At 42.9% G+C, this 14,068-nt stretch overlaps 1 non-coding gene across 1 annotated transcript; it reads right to left on the bottom strand.

Annotated features, from left to right (window-relative positions):
- Positions 1–2,660: 2,660 nt before the first annotated feature.
- On the bottom strand, positions 2,661–2,732 carry TRNAN-GUU (transfer RNA asparagine (anticodon GUU)). The gene has a single exon. It is a non-coding gene; the product is annotated as a tRNA-Asn (tRNA).
- Positions 2,733–14,068: the final 11,336 nt, after the last annotated feature.

The following is a 14,068-nucleotide window of genomic DNA, read 5'->3' on the forward strand; positions in this document are numbered from 1 at the left end:
CCACCCCCTGTGCAAGCACCTGGTCATTCCTGACCCATGGGGTGACGTCACATCCCGAAGACACTCACTAGGCCCGTGTTGGCGAACCTATGGCACGCGTGCCCGACTCGGCACGCGTAGCCCTCTCTGCCGGCACGCGGGTAAGTGGCTCAGGACGGGACCGAAAGTCCAGACGGGCGAGGCAGCGACAAATGGAAGAGGTGGAGAGAGAGCAAGCCCGCTTCCCGAGGGACGGGGCGAGGAACCAGCAAGCCGACAGCCGGGAGAAGACGGAGCGCAGTAGACGCGGCGGCGTGCCGCCACACCCCAGCTGTAGCCCCGCCGCCCGATCGCGCCTGCGCCAGTCAGAGGACTTGGCTGGGGGCGTGGGGAGGAGGGCAGGATGTTTCAGCCCTCCCTCTAGTCCCGCCCCCAAACCTTATTAGGGCATTTTTTTAAAATCACCATGGTATTTAACAATAACATCTTATGTCCTTTAGAGGAGAAATTGTGAATTGCAGAATTTTAAATACCCGTCATCATCCTTGGCGTCACTCAGTTTTGTTTATAACACTCTTCCATTTTCTTCTAGTTGTGAGGGTGGGGGATTGGGAGGGGCCTCACAAGTGGAGTAGCCTAGGGCCTCTCTTCATCTAAATCCAGCCCTGCCCACCGCACTTAACTACCATACACAGCCTTAGCTACACAAGTTAAATTAGATGTAAATGGGCATAAAAGGAGGGGGTAAAGTTCAAGCAGGCTCCAAAGACAATAAAACCCTGAAAAAATTATTCCTGAGCAACAGCTAGTGCAGAGTCTTTGAAGTGGAAACAGGAGAGAGCTAAAATGGCTGCAGGGCAGACAGGAAACTCAGAGCAATTCCAACATGCTAAACAACCTTGCAACAAAGCAAGATATCTTGACCCTCTTGGCAGAGCAACAAAAACTCTGTTTTCAAAATTGGAATCTCTCATGGAGCCTATAACCTCCTTAGTGAAATAAAGGGAAGTTCAAAAGAAGTTTCAGCAAACACAGCAATGTGTTCAACAGAAAGAGATCCAATGCCTGCAAAAAATGAGGAATTGCTAAAAGCAAAAATCCAAGACCTTGAGGACAGAGCATGCCAGAATAATGTGTGATTTTGTGGATGTGCTGGAAAAGTGGAAGGCAAAGATGCATCTCTATTTATATCTACCTGGCTAGGTAAGGTGCTATAGCTGGAAGATGGAATCTATCCAGTAACTGAAAGAGCCCACCGAATGGGCCTTTTACAAGAAAAACATTTAAAATTTCCTCAAGATATCATAGCTTGCTTCCTGCATCATAGATCAAAGGAGAAAATTCTACGTGTGGCACAGGAAAAGGGCTTTTTGTCTTTTCAAGGATCCCAGATACAAGTCTTTCAAGATATATCAGCAGAGATAGCAACTTAAACCAATCACAGAATATTTGGGTAAACACAACATCAGATACAAATGGGGCTTCCCATTTAAACTGACCGTTCAATTTGATATACCTATATAATATGCATAATGGAAATCTCTGATAAATATCTTATACTATAGTGGCTGTTAAATATGCAGGTTTTAAAGTTAAAATACACATAAAGTGGTGGGGAGGGGGGTTGGTAATTCTTTTTCCTCCATCAAATACACCACTCCGGATAAGAGGCCATTTGTAGCCTCTTGGGAAATAAATTATTTCCATATATAGTATTCTTACCTCCTTAGAGTTATCCCTTCCCCCCTATAAATTATGTGTTAAAATGAGTTAATGTTATTGAGGTTAATATTATTGAGGTTAGGTACAGATCTTGTTTAAAGAAAAAGATGCAATGACATATGTAGGTTCCCTATCTGGAGATTACCATTGCAACACTAGTGGGAGTAATTACTACAAATATAGTAAATACATGCCCTGAAAATCAAATGACTAATACTAGGAAGATTCTGACCCTTAATTGCAAAGGGCTTAACAATCCTATAAAAAGAAGAATTACAGACATGTTGGTCAAAGAAAAACCTGATGTCTTGTTTCTACAAGAGACACACCTAAAACGAAACTTCCATCCAGTTTTGAAATCCTTCTGGTTCCCTTTCCAATATGCTGCTGCAGGTAGCTCAAAATCGAGGGAGGTTGCAATCTTGATCTTCATAAACTTTAACTTTCAAATTCAGGATGTTTTAATAGACAAACAGGGTAGATATATCTTTGTGAAGGGTAAACAAAATAACCACAACATAACCTTGTTTTCTCTACTCTTTTATTACCACCACACTATCTAAACTTAACTCCTTTAATAATGGGGAGGTAATTGTAGGTGGTGATTTTAACTATGGTCATTATCATTAGTGCTGGTCAAATTAATGTCAAAACCCTTTGAACCCTTGCCCACAACTTCAGTTCTTATCTATGAAGGTCTACTTATTAGTAGCTATCACCTCTGCTAGGAGGATAAGCAAGATAGCTGCCCTGAGCATGGATCCCCCCTCTTAAAGGTGTTTCCAGAGAGGGTAATTTTGAGGCTTAGTATGCAGTTACACATGAACACATGAAGCTGCCTTATACTGAATCAGACCTTTGGTCCATCAAAGTCAGTATTATCTACTCAGACTGGCAACAGCTCTCCAGGGTCTCAGGCTGAAGTCTTTCACATCACCTACATGCCTAGTCCCTTTAACTGGAGATGCTGGGGATTGAACCTGGGACCTTCTGCATAACAAGCAGATGCTCTACCACTGAGCCACAGCCCCTCCCCATACCCAAGGTGATCTCAAAATTTCATTTGGCTCAGGAATTAATTCTGCCAACAATTTTTCCAAAACCAACATTGGATAGTGAAAGAATGTTACACTCACTTGATGTTTGACGGACCTTATTATGTTATTTGGGAAGATTCAAAGAATTCAGAAAGGATTCAACCTTATTTGTGTGCCACTCTAGTCCGAACAAAGCAACCCCTCAGATGTTGTCCAGGTAGTTACTCCTCACCATAAAGAGGTACTATGAGCTAGCAGGGCTCCCTTGCCCCTTAACTCTGAAGGCCCATTTGACTAGGACACAGGATGTGTTCCTCAAAGGCATTCCATTGCTGGTGATCTGCAGAGCTGCCACGTGGACATCAGTAGAAACCTTTGTCAAACACTACGCCTTAGACCTGCAGGTGAGAAGAGAGACTCAGATGGGAAAGGCTATCCTGCAGTTCATCTTTAGCGCCATGGTAAGAATCTTGTTAAAATCCCAAGGGGGGACTACACAGAAGACCGAAAATGAAAAACAGGTTTCACTTACCTGTAACTGATGTTCGTTGAAGTCTTCTGTGCAGGCACACATTTCTTCCCTCCTACCCCACGGCGAACTCTCCTCATGTGGTAGTATGGGTGAGAAGAGATGCCGGCAGCTTAGTAGGAACTGAGGGGAGGGGCGCAGCAGCAGCAGGACATGAGATTGCCATTGGGCGGGAACAAGCACACGGAACTGACATGCTGCTCACCCTAGTGGTAGAGCTTGGTATAATCTCTGGTTGGCAGGCCTGTACGTGGGCAGTCCCAGTGTGTGCCTGCATTGAAGACCTTAATGAACATCAGTTACAGATCATCAGTCCTTCAAGGGTTAAAAGGCGAATGACTATATTGCATCATACTTGGATATAAGTGAAACCTCTTTTTCTTTTGTGACAAATTGCTTATATATACATTACATTGTATTTTTTAATATCCGGTAATGGTAAAGGCGCCCTGACCTGGATGGCCCAGGCTAGCCTGATCTCGTCAGATCTCAGAAGCTAAGCAGGGTCAGCCCTGGTTAGTATTTGGATGGGAGACCACCAAGGAATACCAGGATTGCTGTGCAGAGGAAGGCACTGGCAAACCACCTCTGTTAGTCTCTTGCCATGAAAACCCCAAAAGGGGTTGCCATAAGTCGGCTGCGACTTGAAGGCACTTTACCCCCAATGGTAAAGGCAGCAGGAAAAGAGAAAGACCCAACAAGAGATGGATTGACTCTATAAAGGAAGCCACGGCCCTCAGTTTGCAAGATGTGAGCAAGGCTGTTAAGGATAGGACACTTTGGAGGACATTGATTCTTAGGGTCGCCATGAGTTGGAAGCGACTTGATGGCACTTAACACACACACACAATGGTTTCTACCTTTTAAGAGACATATTAAAGAGAGATGTGTTTTAGAAGGGAGCGTATGAGCTTATTAAAGAGTTTCATTGGTATATAAGTTCTAATGGTTATTATACATGACTGTGAATGTAGTTTTTTATTCGTTCACTGCATAACTAAAATGATAACTTTGTTCGCTAGTACTCTTGCTGCCAGTACTCTTGCTGCCCTGGAAATATTATTTTTTGCTGTTTTATTCTATTTATTACACACAGCTATTACTTATTTTTGCTGAATATATTTACAGCCTGACCTAATTGTGTTTGTATGTATATGTGTAAGTCCTGTTTGGTTCACTGGAAGTTTGTTTCAAGTGTATGTAGGATTGTAGAATACCATACTCTGATTGTAGTGATGTTACACAAGATTTATAGCATTATAACTAAGCAGAACCTGGACAGATATATACCTTCTTTGTTGGTTTTGTCACCGCTATCCTGTCTTCCTGTGATCTTGCTATGTTACTGCATAATTGAGAACAGCACAAGTACTAATATGAGCGGCTGTTAAATAGGGAGTATCTTAAAAATTGTATTCTAGTTTTGCATTTAAAAGAAAATGGCAGTGGTAATAATAGTAGCATAGCTGCCAGAATTCTGGGAGTTCTATATTAGGATCTTTTCAATTAAAACAAAATCCCCAACAAGTGCTGTATATTCTGCTTTTTCACATATGCTGTACTTGTGAAGCAGTGAAAAATATGTTAACCAAATACAGGATTGGAACTGAAATGTTCTTGGCTAATATTTCAGTAATTTAGACTGCAGTCCTTTGTACGCTTGAGAATACGTCCCAATGAACTCAGTGGAATAGGACCTGCATAGGACTGTTCTGTTGCAGGTAACAAATTATATCTTCTGTATATACAAAATGGTTTTCACAATGCTTATCATTTTACCAATACTTAATGGTGGCTTCAATCAACCTATACCAGTGGTGGCAAACTCATTAGTCAACAGAGCCAAATATCAACAGTACAACGATTGAGATTTCTTTTGAGAGCCAAATTTCTTAAACTTAAACTATATAGGTAGGTACACTGTTTATTAACTTAATAAACTTTAATAGAAGTTGTAAGTCTTAATTAAACTATAGGTACACTGGGGGGAGATGCTAGGGTTGCCAGATCTCCAGCCACCACCTGGAGGTTGGCAACCCTAGTAGAGGAAGGGAGGTGGGAGGGATGGAGAAAGGAGGAAGGAACTGGGAAAGGAAAGAGAATGAAGGAACTGGGGAAGGAAGGAAGGAAGGAAGGAAGGGGGAGGGGCGGAGAAAGAAAGAAAGGAGGAAGGAACTGGGGAAGAAAGGATGAAAGGGAGGAAGGATGGAAGGAAGGAAGAAAGTGGGGGAGGGACAGAAAGAAAGGGAAGGAACTGGGAAAGAAAAGAAGGAAAAAACTGGGGAAGAAAGGATGGAAGGAAGAAAGGAGAGGGAGGGGGAGGATGGCGGGGGACGGCAGGCCTTTCTCTGGCGGACGCGCAGCTGTTGAAGGGCCACCTGGCCCTCCGCGAGCGCCCTGAGGAGGAGGAGGAGGCTGGCGAAAACGGCCGGAGGAGATGGCGGCGGCAGCCTGGAGCTGGACTTTTGGGAGCCGCCTGAGGGGGACGAGGAGGAGGAAGGCGGCAAGGAGGAGCTGCTGCTGGAGCCTGGAGGAGGAGGCCCCACCTCATTGCTGCTAGCCTCCCCGCCGCCTCTCAGCTGTTGGGGGGCGAGAGGGAGGGAAGAGGAAGAAGCCAGCTGCATGCGTGCGAGGCAGGAAGCCTTCAGCCCTGCTGACGCGTGCACTGGGGGGGGGGAAGGTGTGTTGGCGCTCTTCCCTGCTGCCCCCCTCGAAGGCCCCCACCAGTGGCAGCGGCACCGAGTCCAGCCCAGGGGATGACAGTGGGGGCGGCGAGGCCAGCGGCAACGGGTCCGGTCTTTCAGGCTCCAGCAGTGTCAGTATGCTGCCCTCTACCTCGTGTTCCTCCTTAGCACACATAAAGGAGTAGAGTGGTTCATACATCTTCCATTAAAGCTGACTTCGGAATTCTTTGGGAGTAAAATTTCCTTTGGTACGAAAAGACCTTTCTGCAGTCATTTGCCTATATGTACAATGGCAAGTTGATGTTAATGTGCTTATCAGTGGGAATAACATTAGCCCTGACCTGGAATGCTGCTTGATGTAACTTGTAACATCAGCTGAGATTTTTTTTTTACTCACACCACATGGCAAACCATTGTTCATCATCAACTGTTCAACATCACTGTGGTATGGTTTGTTAAAAGTGAACAAGTCAACTATCTTTCTGGATAGGTACAAGTCGTTGGTTATTCCTAACGCCGCTATCTAGGTTATGGCAATTATTCCATATTCCATATTCCTATCTTAGCAGTTGATCTTGAGGTGTTTTGTTTAATTAGTTCTCTTCTTATTTTTAGAAAGAGACAGCTGGGATAAAAAGTACTCAGTGTGCTGCTTATGGCTAAAATTAAATCATTTATCTACATGTGATATAAAGGCAAGAGTGTTTTCCACCCTGAGATTTTTCACCAGGTGGAACACAGCATGCCCCTGCTTTATTTGGGAACTTCTGCACTCCAAGCATGGCACATGGGACTCCTTGGGCTTTCACATTTAAGCTGGGGCAAAGGAAAACCTCCTTTGGGTTTGTTCCGTTCTGTGTTATTTTTGTGGTTTTGGGTTGCTTGCCTCTTTTTAAATGGCAGTCATTAGGTAATATGTGTGTGTGTGGGGGGAATTAATAGCCGCAAAACTAACACCTTTGTTAGCTTTCCCAAGAGTGCACTCCTCCAGCAGTATGTTACTAATACACCATTTGTGTAAGCAGCAGAACGCACTAGTTAGGACCATTTCATAACATATTTCCTAGACCGTTATCATATGTTAGTTTTCATTAGGGTTCTTTCAGTCTAGGCATTCTACTACTCTTTGCCTCAGAAACTCATTCAGTTATCTAATATTCAATAATTTTCATGTGAATCTAAAAATGTAATCTCCCCCCCCTCCCATATTCCAGTGTTAACTGCTAGTTGGAAAAATCCAGAAAACCCATTAAAACCATAAAACCCATTAAAAATCCAGCTGTTACTAGGCAATGTTTCTTTTTTCTTAAAGATCACAGAAACAAAATCAGTACAAATATGATCTTACTTTGCCCCTTTTATGACCAATTGGACTCACAAAGGAAGAAGGGCTTATGCACAAGTGCTAGACACATGGAGAAGTCTCAGATGCTATTAATTTTGCTTCTTAATGAAAACTGCACTTGCCAGTGTTAGAATGTTACTTATATTTTTCCTGTCTTAAAGAATAGGCACAAGTTCTATTCGCTGCCATAGAATTACTTACCTTCTTATACATTTGTCAGTTTGATTATTTCTTTAGGCCTCACTGGAGTTATTAATTGGAGGGGTAAGTAATCTGTTATTTTGAAAGTGGACTGTTTTGAGTTTTTATTTCTGCATGTAACGAGCAGTAACTTTATTTCTAATTCCTCACTGAAATATCTTGACCACCATTATGCGCCAGTTATGTTGTGGGTGGGAGGATATAATTTTATTATTTACTCCATTTATACCCTGCTTTTCTTTCCAGCGGGGACCAGCTGGTTCAGTTCTGCTGTTAGGTAGCAAAGGTGGAGAAAAAGAATGTACACAGATTGCCAAGGGATTTCTACCTGCAGTTTGTTACAATTTCACACTACAGATCTAATATAATGTTATAAAAACAGTGACCACAGCTGGTATTCTGTTGACACTTTTCCATTTGTACTGTAAATTTTGAAACATTTTCCCCAGATACTTTTTTTCCCTACGGGAAAAGCAATTACAGTTTTTCACAACTTGTCTTTGGATTATATGAAAAATGGTACGTTTTCAGCTGTTAATGGCAAATCCAGCAAGCAGTTCTCCATCTGGTACTAATAGGTGGAACATAGGCTATATCATTTATTCAGTTCAATACAATACTGAGCCTTCTACCACTTTAGTATGAATCACTAGTTGAATGTTTATGACTTTTAAAAAAGATTCTGTTTGTATGATTATGTTCAATTTGATCTGTAACCTAATACTTATGGCCTTGATATGTACTATTTGATCTAGTCTCCAGTAACTTGTATTTTTAATTATATAATAAAGTACATCTAAACAGAAAATATTTTAAATAATGCTTCATACTGAACACCTACATCTTTCATTAAAATTAAGAAACATAATTTGCACAGGTTGGATCACTAGAGCAGGGGTCCTTAACCCATGGATGCTATGGCTGCCACTACCTTTCCTGGCACCCACCAGGTGTTTTTAGTAAGTGGGCAGGGTCAAGTGGGGCTTTTGCCCAGCTCAGCCTACAAGCACCTGGTTGGCCACTGTGTGAACAGACTGATTGACTTGATGGACCTTGGTCTGATCCAGCATGGCTTTTCTTATGTTCTTATTGGTCATTGGAAATTTGATTGGCTGTGCAGATTTTTTTAAATGTTGCTTTGGCAGCAGTTGCCACCATAGCACCTGGATCTTCACTGTGTGACTGAAGGTAAGTAATGTTGTGGCTACCTCTGCCTGTGCCAGCCATTTTGTGGCTGTGTCCACCATCCTTTGTCAGAATTCCAAAGGTGCCTGCAGGATTTGTTTGTTTATTTTATTGCATTTATAGCCTGCCCTCATTCCCATAAAGCTGGACTCAAAGCAGGTCACTACATTGTAATCATAAAAACATCAATTGAAACATACTTTAAAATGACATACTCCAGACAATACAATAAGCAAGGTGGCATTCATAGTCACAGATCACAGGCACTGGAAAAACTTGGTCAGGCAGTGGACCCCCCAAACCAAGTTGCGGGGAGGATGGGGAGGCCAGCAACAGTAGTAATGGGAGAAAAACTTGCAGCTGCCCTCAGTTGTAGGCCTGGCGGAACAGTTCTGTTTTGCAGGCCCTGTGGAACTCATTTAGGCCTGCAGGGCCCTGATGTTACTTGTGAGATTGTTCCACCAGGCCGGGGCCATGGCTGAAAAAGCCCTGGCCCTCATTGAGGACAGCTGCACACTCTGTGGGCCGGGGACAACCAGTAAGTTGTTCATCAAGCGTAATGCTTTCAGGGGTATACCAAAAAGAGGCAGTCCTGTAGGTACGAAGGTCCCAGGCCATGTAAGACTTTAAAGGTCAAAACCAGCACCTTGAACCTGATCCGATGCTCCAGCTGGAGCCAGTGCAGCTGTTTCAGCATTGGAGTTATATGCTCTCACCTCAAGGACCCCGAGAAGAGCCTCGCTGCAGCTGGAGCCTTGCACCAGCTGGAGCCTTCTGATCAGTCCCAAGGGCAGTCCTACATAGAGCGAGTTACTGTAGTCTAGCCTAGAGGTGACAGTTGCATGGATCACTGTGGCTAGGTTGGGGTGGAAGAGGTAAGGCACCAGCTCCCTGGCCTAGCAGAGATGGAAAAAGGCCACCTTGACCACGGCTGTGACCCGAGCCTCCATCGACAAGGAGGCATCCAGGATCACACCCAGACTCTTGATGGTGGGCGAAGGTGCTAATGCCGTCAAGAGCTGGGAGCTGGCACCCCACCCCTGAGCTGCCCTGGTCGAGCCGCAGGACCTCCGTCTTCGATGGATTCTGTTTCAGCCAACTTTTCCTCAACCATCTAGTCACGGCATCCAAGCACCTGGCCAGTGTGTCCGGGGTGGAGTCCGGATGGCCATCCCATCAGCAGATAAAGCTAGGTGTCATCAGCATACTGATGACAGTCCAGCCCGAAATTCCTGACAAGCTGGGCAAAAGGGCGCATATAGATGTTGACTAACATAGGGGAGAGGATCGCACCCTGCGGCAACCCACACACCAAAGGGTATCACTGCGAAACCTCCCCAGCACCACTCTCGGTCCCAACCCTGGAGAAAGGAGCGCAGCCATTGAAGGGATACTCCCCAGATCCCAATGTCAGCAAGGTTGTGGTCTAGGTCATGATCAACCATGTCAAAGGTTGCTGATAGATCCAACAATACCAGCAGCTCCAACCTGCCTTGATCCAGCTGTCGATGGAGGTCGTCTGTGAGGACGACCAGAGCCGCTTGGGTGGAAGCCCGACTGGAATTGGTCCAATACCGATGAGTCATCCATGAATCTGGCAACCATTCTCTCAACTACCTTGCCCAGGTATGAAAGGTTCGAAACTGGGCAGTAGTTGGCTAGATCCATAGGCTCTAGTGATGTATTTTTAAAGATAGGTCGCACCACCCCTGCACTAGAGTTTTAGCTTTTTTATTCACCAATTCATTATAGCACAAGTGACCAAGTTCTTTTCAAAACACGCTCCAGTCAGTTGTTTAGGCAACTGTGAAAGGCAGCCTGTTTCCCTGCTTAATGAAATTAAGATTGTGACATTGGCATTGAAAACTCCATGGTCTCTTGCTATATTCAAGACCTGCTTCCACAACTGGAAGTTGTTGGCTATGTGCTTCTAGTTAACACCAGCATATAGGGATCCGTCTGTCATCTTTTAAATCAGCAGCTAATCAGGAGCTTTCCGTAGCAAGGCCTTCTGTGTGGAACATATGCCATCCAGAAATCTCTTTTAAAAATGCTTATTGTCCAGGCGGTCTTTAAGAAAACCTGCTGTCAGTTTCCTTTTGGTCCAGTTTTTTTGTTGCTGCTTCTCTTTAAAAAATTGTTTTAGTGTAGTAGCTTTGAAAATACCCCTGCACCATTTGTTTAGGGAGGGGGGAGTGCATGGTATAAATAAAATTATTATGTCGCATTAATGAAACTTTTTTAGTGGTCTCTTCTGGTTGCTATTAAATAAGTCTATATAAAACATATTTGATTCATCGCCTTATCACAAAGGCAGGATACAAGTTTTAAACGTTTAAAATGTAAACTAGAAATCGGGGGGGGGGGGATCCAACAAGCTAACCCTTAGGGTTGCCAGCTCTGGGTTGGGGAATTCCTGGAGATTTTGGGGGTGGAGTCAGGGAAGGGGGGCTTAGGGAGGGGAGAGACTTCAGCGAGATAGAATGCCATGGAATCCACCTTCCATAGCAGCCATTTTCTCCAGGGGAACTGATCTCTGCCACCTGGAAATCAGTTGTAATCACCAGAGATCTCCAGCCACTACCTAGAGGTTGGCAACCATATTTACTGATCTGTTTACTGGTGATCTAAGGCACTTAAAACTTCAAACAGATAAGGAATTCTGAATATCATAGCTGCAACCCGCAGATGGCTTGAATGAATATTTTGATTATGTAACGGACAGAGAAGACAGTGTCAAAGGAGAAGTAGAGAGAAAGAGCAGGGGCTGCATAAAAGAAAAATGGCAAAGTCAGCTGAGACCATGGAAGGTTATTTGGGCCAGCATTTGTCTACTGAGTTACATGCCTTTTTTATGGCATCATTTCCATGCTAAAATTACCCCCTGATTATTTTGTTTCTTCCTGCAGCGAGGGACAGGTTTTGCCCCTGCACTTGAGCCTGTTTAGTTTGTCCCATAGAAATTGATAGGAGTCAGTGAGAGCAGGGCCAGGTCCTATCTGCCATCACCCCGCACTCTGTCCTGTGTGTTGTTAATGATAAGAGCTCGATGGAGCCTTGAGATCTGGCTTTCATCAGTACTGATATGCTCTATGTGCATTTGTCAGAGTTCAGTCAACTTTTAATCTTGGGTATTGCTGTGCTTGACTTTCATCAGTAGGTGGCAACATTCACAAACGTTAATTGCTCTCATCTTCTCTCCCCTAAACTATTCTATATCTGTGTGATTTTTCCCTCTTTTGTTCGAGCGAGGTTTCTCGTGGAGGAAATATAGAAAAAAGGAACCCTCTCTCAATTCAATAGCTTGAGATTAATTGAAAATCATTAATGTCAAAATCCAGGTGATAATTGATGGTTTTGTATCCAGAACTACTGGGGAAACACCAAGATCATGTGTATTTGAAGTGCACCACCTTTTCTCTGCTTGAGGGGTGGGTCCTGATTGGCCCTGAAATATGCATACACTTTTTTTAAGTATTACCACTTTACATACTGTGAAATATACAGGGAGATACGAATTTCATAACAGCTGAACAATGTTCCTTATTTACACTCTGGTTAGTCAACAATAACCATTATTTAATTTTCCAGACTGAGGGAGGAATACCTTTTTCTCACTGGTGTTAGGAAAGAAAATGTACTCACTAACTTCATAGTTTAGTTTACAGCACCTCTGATTCTCAAAAAGCTTTTCGTTCAAGTTCATAAATGCTACCTTTTTCTTGCTAATCCACTGATAAGGATTGCTTTTGCATTACTTGCATTTGTCAGGAATAAAGAAGAATTTGTTCAAAGATACTTGTAACTCTTGAGTGCTGTTTGCATTCGTGAGCTTTAAAAAAGCCCTGGTGTGACTGTAACCAGTTAAAGATTTTGGGTGCCCCCCACCCCAAATAAAGAGTATATGTATTCCATTAAATTTGTATTTGTTGGCTGCAGAGAATATATAACAATGGGGGAATGCTACAGACTAAGAGCACTTCAAAATGTGTTGTCGCATTGGTTATCAACACTCTAAATAATAGTGTTGATAATTTGCAATCCATGTATTCATGGTGCACATCCCTGGGCTGGTTATTACTGGGCTAACGAGATAACCACATAAAGTTGTACATGTTTAGTTTGTACAACTTAGTTGTAACCCAGAATTCAAAGAACTGGGTGTTGAATGCAGCCAATATGGATTTAGACTGGATTTTCTGAAACTGCAACTCCTCCTGCTGTACAAAAAACGTCTATGGAAATTGAGACAGGTCAATTTTTAAGTGTCTCTTTTAACTCTAAAATGGTCGGACTCTAAGAGCATAAAACATAACTGGAATATATTGAACGGTATCTCTGGTTGTGAACACAAACCGATTATTTGCTGTAAAAGAACGTTTAATTTTATAGACCTACTGGTCCACAGTTGCACTTCTATAAAAAACAACAAGCAACAACTTCTGCCAGGTACAGCTCCACCCTTGAGTCACTTTAGATGTGGGATTTGTTCATACTGTAAGTTTACATGTAACATCAAAGAATTCATAAATCCTACTGATGGAAAGCAGTATGAATTAAGGAATTTCACAAATTGTAACTCTGAAGGAGTGCTTTATACTATTAGATGTCCGTACAATAAGCCGTATGTAGGAAAAACCTCAAGGTGCTTAAAAACACGTATTTGTGGACATAAGAGCAACAACTCTCTGGGAAGAACAGAGGCACTCTTGTTTTCACATTTTATAGAATACAAACATATGTCCACATTGTGTTTTGGGCTATCCAAAAAGTACCAGGCCAAAATTACATGGGCTGAATGAGAGCCTGGACCTCCTATACATGTCTGGTCATGGTGACTAAGAATTTTTGAGATCATCAGTCCTTCAAGGGTTAAAATGCGAATGACTATATTGCATCATACTTGGATATAAAACACAACCAGCTCAACCCGGCTCATTCAGTTGTTCAAGGTGGGAACTGAGAAATTTCTATGAAAGGTATGCCACAATGTCTGTTTTTCTCCCAATCTGTCATGCACAAAATAACATTTAGAGTTCTTTTTCAATGTATAAAATGTTTCTGTTTCATACTAGGATATCATACTATAGAGTCTATGTAAGGCTACCTTAAAACATACTCTGATTGTTTGTTTATGTGTTATGTTATTTTAATTTTGAGGGAATAAAGTAATTATTAATAAGTTATACATTTTAATTGCATTTATTATTGCATTTTTAATTCTATATCAGATCTCCTGATGAAGCAAATTGCAAAACGCATAGGGATCTAGAAGAGCTAAATAAATTCTCAGCCTTGCACCTTGCTCTCCTTTGTCTTCTGCTCATGGGTGCGGCCTTTCTTTCTCCCACTGGCTATATCAGGGGCCAGTGGCAAGGCTTCACTT

This window comes from Euleptes europaea, unplaced genomic scaffold (assembly GCF_029931775.1).
Source record: "Euleptes europaea isolate rEulEur1 unplaced genomic scaffold, rEulEur1.hap1 H_1, whole genome shotgun sequence".
Classification (NCBI taxonomy): Eukaryota; Metazoa; Chordata; class Lepidosauria; order Squamata; family Sphaerodactylidae; genus Euleptes; species Euleptes europaea.